Genomic DNA, 8,009 nt, shown 5'->3' on the forward strand with positions numbered 1-8,009 from the left:
CGGTGCTAACGATAACAGTGACCGATGAGTAAGCACGTTCTACACGATGCTATTCCAATAGCCCTGAAGACAGGTCTTCATATTAACCCCTTTCTACAGAGGGGACACCAAGGCTTAGAAGTGGAAATCCCTGGGCCGGGCGCGGTGGCTCAAGCCTGTAATCCCAGCACTTTGGGAGGCCGAGACGGGCGGATCACGAGGTCAGGAGATCGAGACCATCCTGGCTAACACGGTGAAACCCCGTCTCTATTAAATACAAAAAAACTAGCCGGGCGAGGTGGCGGGCGCCTGTAGTCCCAGCTACTTGGGAGGCTGAGGCCGGAGAATGGCGTGAACCCGGGAGGCGGAGCTTGCAGTGAGCTGAGATCCGGCCACTGCACTCCAGCCTGGGTGACAGAGCGAGACTCCGTCTCAAAAAAAAAAAAAAAAAAGAAGTGGAAATCCCTTTCCAAAGTTATCCCAGTGGTAAAAACAGCACGGGGGTTTGAACCCGGGCCTTTCTGGCTGCAGGGTCCTTGTGCCTGTCCCACACCCTACGGTGTCACTGTCTCCCGGGAGACCCTAAAGGGCAGGGGGAGCCACAGAGCAGAGCGGACAGCCTCCGGTTCTAGTGCCCGATGTGTGCACGTCGATACATTAAAGCCCTGTCGCTGGGCAGATGGACGAGGGGTGTATGTCCAGGGAAATACCTGTGTGCTTTGAGTAGTAACAAGCCCAGACTGTCAAAATGAAGAACTGAGGACACATCGTTGGGCCCATCGAATTCTGAATCAGCTGTGAAAGTAGAAGAAATAATTCGCTCCAAGAGAAGGTGTTGACTTGTCCAAGACAGAATTTGCTGTCTCTTCCTCTAGAAATCAGAAGTGTTCAAACCCGGAGTTCTACTGAAATACCCTAAATTGGCAGTGCTTTTTTGTGGTAATTTAATCCGTAGCTGAAGCTGAAACGCCCGGCTTTTCGCAAAACGCAGTTTGCAGTCTGAGATCCAACACTGCAAAAAGTGTGGCCGGTTCTTCATCCTCATAAAATAATCAACATTTTCCAGCTACTCCGTCACATCAGCTCAAACTCCACCTGGAAAACTCCACCTGGATCTGGTGCTGTACACCCTTGACCACCCCAAAATTTCCCCCGTGTTCATGGAAGACGATTGACTCCAGAATGGAACATGAAGCACATGCTGAGACATCAGCAGCACCAAGTAAGCACTCACTGTGGGCCAGGCCTGTCTCTGGACAGCTGCGCTCCCTCCAGACTCCTCGGTCCTACAGGTAAGTTCCACTTCGCCCCTGCTTTGCAGAGGATGGAAAGTGAAGCAGAAAAGCCGAGTCACTTCCCAAGATCACAGGACAGAGCTCAGAGCCCTGTCACTCCCTGTGTTGCTGCCTTCCCGTGTCACGATGAGTAACTGCCTGAACAGAAGCGCCTGACTTGCTGCGTTTGTCCCAGCGGAGGGATCACTGTTGGCTGCAAATGGGTGTCTAAGACAGTCCTTTAAACGTGAACATGGAGAAAAGGAGAATTGCTAAAAACATTGCTGGAAAACGTTGCCCATATAAACGTCTGTCTGAAAGAGCAACTTAGCCAGAGCGAAACTGTCCACTAAATCAAAGGCAACTGGCACAACTAAATGGTGTAGAAGCAAATATTTCATTTTCAGCTCAAAGAATATCACCGCAAAAATATGTTCATTCTGGGTTATCGATGCATTTTCTAAAAGAAGATCATTCTGAAAACACACTAATAAAGGTAAATATATGCTGTTTCAATCCCAACGGACACAAACAGTCCAAGGAGTCGAGGACCAATCATGTTTGCAAACTCCTGGCCCACATGTCCTCCCTCAAACACAGACGTTAATGTCTTACTCAGTGTACTAAGAAATATGTCCTCTTTGCTGAGTCTTTAAAATCAAGTGGCTTATGAAATAAACCTCCGATCCAGTAAGAGCTCTTGGCCTTATCAACTCATATTGAAAATATGCACAAGGGTTCTATTATGACAGTCATCTCACTGTTGAAAGGTCAAATCAGGTGATTCTCGGCATCTGTTACCAGAGACCAGGTGCTTCCGCTCAAGATGACTTCCCGGTTTGCTCAAGCAAGAAGCACTTAATGAGCAAACCCTGTGGGCTGCTCCGGCTTCGGTGAGAGTGAACATGTGGGGTGACGTAGACAGCTGGGGATAGAGGAACAGGTGTGCGTGCAGGTGTGAGTGCAGGTGCAGGTACACAGGGGAAAGTGTGTATAGATGCAGGTGTGTGTGTAGGTATGTGTGCAGGTGTGTGCACAGGTACAGGTGTGTGTGCAGGTGTGAGTGCACAGGGGCAAGTATGTATACAGGTCTGGGTGTGTGTGCACAGGGACGTGTATGTACAGGTACAGGTCTGTGTGCAGGTGTGTGTGCAAGTGCAGTTGTGTGTTCACCGAGGCAAATGTGTGTATAGGTGTAGGTGTGTGTAGGTGCCTGTGCAGGTGTGTGTGCAGATGCAAGTGTGTGTTCACAGGCCAAGTGTGTATAGAGGTGCACATGTGTGTGCAGGTGTGTTTGGAGGTGTGGGTGCAGGTGTAGGTATGTGCACATAAGGGCAAGTGTGTGTATAGGTGCCCGTGTGTGCAGGTGTGTTTGCAGGTGCAGGTCTGTGCACACAGGGCAAGTGTGTGTATAGCTGCCCGTCTGTGCAGGTGTGTTTGCAGGTGCAGGTCTGTGCACACAGGGGCAAGTGTGTGTATAGGTGCCCGTGTGTGCAGGTATGTTTGCAGGTGCAGGTCTGTGCACACAAGGGCAAGTGTGTGTGTAGGTGCCCGTGTGTGCCAGTGTGCGTGCAGGTGCAGTCGTGATGTGCACACAGGGGCAAGTGTGTGTGTAGGTGCCCGTGTGTGCCGTGTGCGTGCAGGTGCAGTCGTGTGCACACAGGGGCAAGTGTGTGTGTAGGTGCCCGTGCGTGTCGTCTGGGTACGGTCGTGTGCGCACACAGGGGCAAGGTGGTATTGGCAGGTGCCGTGTGTGCCGGTGTGCGTGCAGGTGCAGGCCACATGCAGGAACACTCATGGTTCCGCTGCCAACTCATCCGCAGCGGCTGTGCCCGCTTACTTCCGGGCATGAGTGGGGAATGCATCACCATCCAACTGAGAGGCCCTTCCGAGGAGCCGGTGCCTGCTCACAGAGAAGAGGGGAGATAGAAGGGGACAGGGAAGGAGGGAAGCAGGGAGAGGGCATCCTCTTATACATTCAACCCCCCTCCACATGCTCAGACGTGGTACACATCCAGCCTGGCCCTGGCCGGAGCTGATGATGGATTTCCCTCCTTGCTCCGTGCTTTTCTCCTGGGCCTCTTCCCCCATCCTTCTCAAATGTCCCCTCCCCGAAGATCTCCTGGGACTCCCAGGCAGGAAGGAGCTACTTCTCCTCAAGAGAAGGGGGCAGATAGAAGGGGCCAGGCTTCTCCCTGAAGCCTCTAGGCCCACCTGCAGCAATGTGAGTCCCAGTCTGCCGCCAGGGCCAGAGCCCTCTGCACCCTGGTTCCTGCCCTGGCATCTATTTAGGACAGTAAAGTGGCTACTTAGATACTAATGAGAATGAGGATTTATTAAATGAAATCTTTCTAGAATAATTTTTTTTAATTCTCCAAATGAGTCTCTTTTCTTTCTTTTCTCAGACAATGAATATTACGCAACCAAAATGTCTTGGGAATCAGAGCCAAAGGCAGCATTCTGAGGAAATGCCTCCTGCTCTCCTGCCATGGCACAGAGCTCTGCTGGGCTCTGGAGCTGCAGAGAAGGTGAATACGGTTCCAGGGTGTCAGATGCCAAGGGGTGACCTGAGGAGGAGGTGGGCTCTGGAGTGTGAGGCAGCACCCCACAGTCAGCAGACAGCAAGGCATGGGGGTTCAGTGGGGAGGAAGGGCTAAGGCGAGGGCAGGGGAGGTGGGGCTGGGAGGGCAGGAGTCCTCGGGCACCACCGAGAGAGCCACAGCTCAGCAGCGTGCAGGAAGGGAGGGCAAAGGGAAGGGAGGGCAAAGGGCCAGGTCAAAAAGTCCGATAGAAAGTGGGATGAGAAACAAAATTGAGGTTGAGAGGGAGCAGCAAATAAAAGTACTCAGAAGGATTCGAAAGGGTTTTCTAAATCTACTTCAATATGCAAAGATAGATGTCATGGGCCTTGGTTTTGCTTTTCCTGTCCAAGCGTCTCCAGGAGCCAGCAAGTCCATTAGAATCAGCTGTACTTGCAAGTAGCAGAAATGTCCAAAACAACAATCACCTAAATGAGTTAGAACTTCCTTCCCCCCTCCCATTCATTCCCCCTCCCATTCATTCCCCCTCCCATTCATTCCTCTCTCCCATTCATTAAGGCCAGAGGTAGCCAGTCCAGAACTGAGAGGGCCCTTCCTAGGTTCCAGGACGCACACTCCTTCTCCCCAGTTGCTGCTGGCCTGATTTCCCTTCCTGAAGTTGTTTTATAGCCCAAGATGGATGCTGTAGCTCCAGCCAACACGGCCACCTTCCAGCCAACAGGAAGTTACTCAAGGGCACTTCCCAGAAGCTCCACAATCTTGGGATCACATCCAATGTACAACCACACCTAGGTTGGGAATGCAGTCTTTCTTCACCCTGGGTAGCCACACGTCCAGCTAAAACATGCAGGTTGTATCATTAGGAAGGAGGTAAGGCCAGATGCCAGGAGAGGCCGTCAGGCTCTGTGGGGCCTGGCCACTGACTCCTCCCCACAGCAAAGTTCCTCCTTTCGAAACTTGCCCTCCTCCCAACCAGAGGAGGTCTCTGTCTTTGCAACTCTGAGAAAAAAAATTATATATATGTATATATACACACATATGTGTGTGTATATTATATATATGTGTGTATATAATATATACATACGTGTGTGTGTATATATATGTGTATATATATTTGAGACAGTCTTGCTCTGTCTCCGAGGCTGGAGTGCAATGGTGAGATCTGGGCTCACTGCAACTTACGCCTCCCAGGTTCAAGTGATTCTCCTGCCTCAGCCTCCTGAGTAGCTGGGATTACTGGTGCGTGCCACCGCGCCTGGCTGATTTTCGTATTTTTAGTAGAGACAGGGGTTTTACCATGTTGGTCAGGCTGGTCTCGAACTCCTGACCTCGTGTTCTGCCCACCTTAGCCTCCCAAAGTGCTGGGATGACAGGTGTCAGCCACCGCACCCAGCTGAGAAAATACTTTTTATGCTGAATTCCTTACAAATGACACAAGAGATCATACAATTAGCCATGCTTAGGTTTTTGACAATATAAAATTACACATGATTTTAAAAAAGGAGATACACCTTCCTCATTCGATCAACAGATGCTGGGGCTTGTGGGGGGCCAGGAAAGGAAGAGGCCCTTCGTCACAGTGTTCCTGAGACAGTGAGGCAGGGGTTTCCCTTACACTCCCTGTCCCCAAGTGTGTGAAGATAATTCCAACCAGCGTTTTTCAAAGCCAACTGGGACGAGTTACTGTAAGCAGTCTTTCCATAAAAGATCACTCTTTGAGAATCCTTGTTTTCATATTTGTGCTATTTTTGACATTTTGGGAAGCAAAATTACATGCAAACATTTGTTCTGCAAACCCAAAGTGTGAAGAAAGATGCATTCGAATACTGAAAAAAGCTGCGCGCCTCTAGATTTCAAAAATCTTTTTAGTTTTCACAAAGACCCACTGACGAGATAATCATTCCAGCTCATGTTCCCACAGAGCATCACATATTTTACGTCAAAGAAAATGGGACAGACGCAGCCACTGAGGGAGATACCGTGTTCATTACACAAGTGTTTTTTAATATGACTTGGGACCCCAAGAGCTGCATCTCCACGGAATCAGCTTCAGCATCCTGGCCCTGTGGCCACAATTACTACCACATGCTTTAAATGCTTATCACAATATAGTAAATGAGGTCAAAATTTCCCAATAGGATATAAAAACAATGTCAAGTATCTAAGTCCTTATTTGATGTCAAATGTCCTGCAGTTGAGAAAAATGGTTTCTTCTGGGAACCAAGTGTTATGAACCAGAGCCTCCTTCGAGAAATCACCTGCAGAAATGGACGGTCGCAGGGCAGACTCCACCAGGGACGCTGGACGAGTGCCCAGAAGAAAGACCCCAAAGACTGGAAAGGAGGTCACCACCTTCCTTCACTGGTCTTGGCTATGATCCGGGTCAGTCTCTTGTGCCTCAGTTTCCCTGACTATAAAATGGTCTAACTCACTCACCGAGGTGCCTTGGAAACCACTCTATACCAAGCAATGAAACCTCCTCTAAGATGCAGGCAGAGTGCGTGGGCTCACAAGAGCTGTGCACACAGCAGGGCCCAGGGCTTGTCTGCTGGACTTTTGGGTCAAGACCCAAAAGAAGTGGCTGCAGGAACAGCAGGGGCAAGAGCCCACTGGACAGAGCACGGCTGCCTGGGGGGCAGGGAGGACCCTCAGGAAGGGTAGGGATGAGGCAGAGGGGTCAGGAATGAGGGGCCACAGTGGCAGCCAGGCCCAGAGGCATCTCCCTGCTGGAGAGGTGGTGCCACAGGTGGCCCCAGGCAAGGAAGCCCCATCCACCCACTGATGTCCGGAAGGATCCCCTGGCCACAAAGATGAAAAATTGGGGCACACCCAGGGCCAGCCAGGAAGCCAGAGATTCCCCGGGCAGGAGGTGCTGGTGCGGCGAGAAGGGAATGGGTCCCAGTCGTCTTTATGTTCCGAGCTTTGACTCTGGAGCTTTGCTGACCCTGGAGCCATCACCTCTCCCAGGGCTGGCCAGCACCTAGAGTCAGGAAGCCGCTTACCTGTAAGCACACCTTCCATATTAGTCTGTTCTCACATGCTAATAAAGACAGGCCCAAGCCTGGGTAATTTACACAGGAAAGAGGTTTAATTGACTCACATGTCCATATGGCTGAGGAGGCCTCACAACCATGGCGGAAGGTGAATGAGGAGCAAAATCACATCTCACATGGTGGCAGGCAAGAGAGCTTGTACAGGGGAACTCCCATTCATAAAACCATCAGATCTCGTGAGACTTATTCACTACCATGAGAACAGTATGGGGGAGGCCGTCCCCATGACTCAGTATCTCCACCTGGCCCCACCCTTGACATGTGGGGATTATGACGATTCAAGGTGAGATTTGGGTGGGGACACAGACAACCCACATCACTTTCCATGTGGAAACCAAACAGGCCGGGGTGCCCTTGCCTCCCGCTCCCCACCTGCCCTGCCTACCCCAGGGCCGGGTGTTGGACAGCAGGGGGCAGCTTCTACATGTGCCCTGGACCCCGTGGAACCACAGACTAATCCAGTGAGTCAACCCTAAGCCTGCTTGCCCTGCCCGGCTGAAATGCCTCCTGGCGGGTTCTTCCCACATGGGCTTATGAGGCCCTGTATAGCTCTGTGTGACCCTGTGTGGCCCTGTGTGATGCCGTGTGACCCTGTGTGACCCTGTGTGATGCCGTGTGTCCCCGCATAACCCTGTGTGGCCCCTTGTGGCCCTGTGTGGCTCTGTGTGGCCCCGTGTAGCTCTGTGTGACCCTGTGTGGCTCTGTGTGGCCCCGTGTAGCTCTGTGTGATGCTGTGTGACCCTGTGTGGCGCCATGTGGCCCTGTGTGACCGGTGTGACCGATGTGACCCCATGTGATGCTGTGTGGCCTCATGCAGCTCTGTGTCACCCTGTGTGGCCCCATGTGGCCCCTTGTAGCTCTGATGTGTGGCCCTACGTGGCCCCATGTGGCCCTGTGTGGCCTGTGTGGCCCTGTGTGATGCTGTGTGGCCCCATGTAGCTTTGCATGACCCTGTGTGGCCCTGCGTGGCCTGGAGAGACCACAGCAGCCTCTCCACCTGAAGTCCGAGGAGAAAGGGTTTCACAGTGAGGCCTGCTGTGTGGGCAACGTGAGTGCCCAGGTGATGGTGGCAAAGGCCCTGGAGCACCATCAGAACTCCCCAGTGCCACGAGAAGGGAGCCTTAGCACTGACCTCCACAGCGAGGAGGAGTGGACGGCAAAGG

At 52.0% G+C, this 8,009-nt stretch overlaps 1 long non-coding RNA gene across 1 annotated transcript; it reads left to right on the forward strand.

Moving 5' to 3' along the window:
* The first annotated feature begins 387 nt into the window (after positions 1-387).
* LOC116274863 lies at positions 388-6,875 on the forward strand. Its single transcript, XR_004183614.1, has 3 exons — positions 388-2,146; positions 3,659-3,781; positions 5,715-6,875. It is a non-coding gene; the product is annotated as an uncharacterized LOC116274863 (long non-coding RNA).
* The last annotated feature ends 1,134 nt before the right edge of the window (positions 6,876-8,009 follow it).

This window comes from Papio anubis, chromosome 5 (genome assembly GCF_008728515.1).
Source record: "Papio anubis isolate 15944 chromosome 5, Panubis1.0, whole genome shotgun sequence".
NCBI lineage: Eukaryota > Metazoa > Chordata > Mammalia > Primates > Cercopithecidae > Papio > Papio anubis.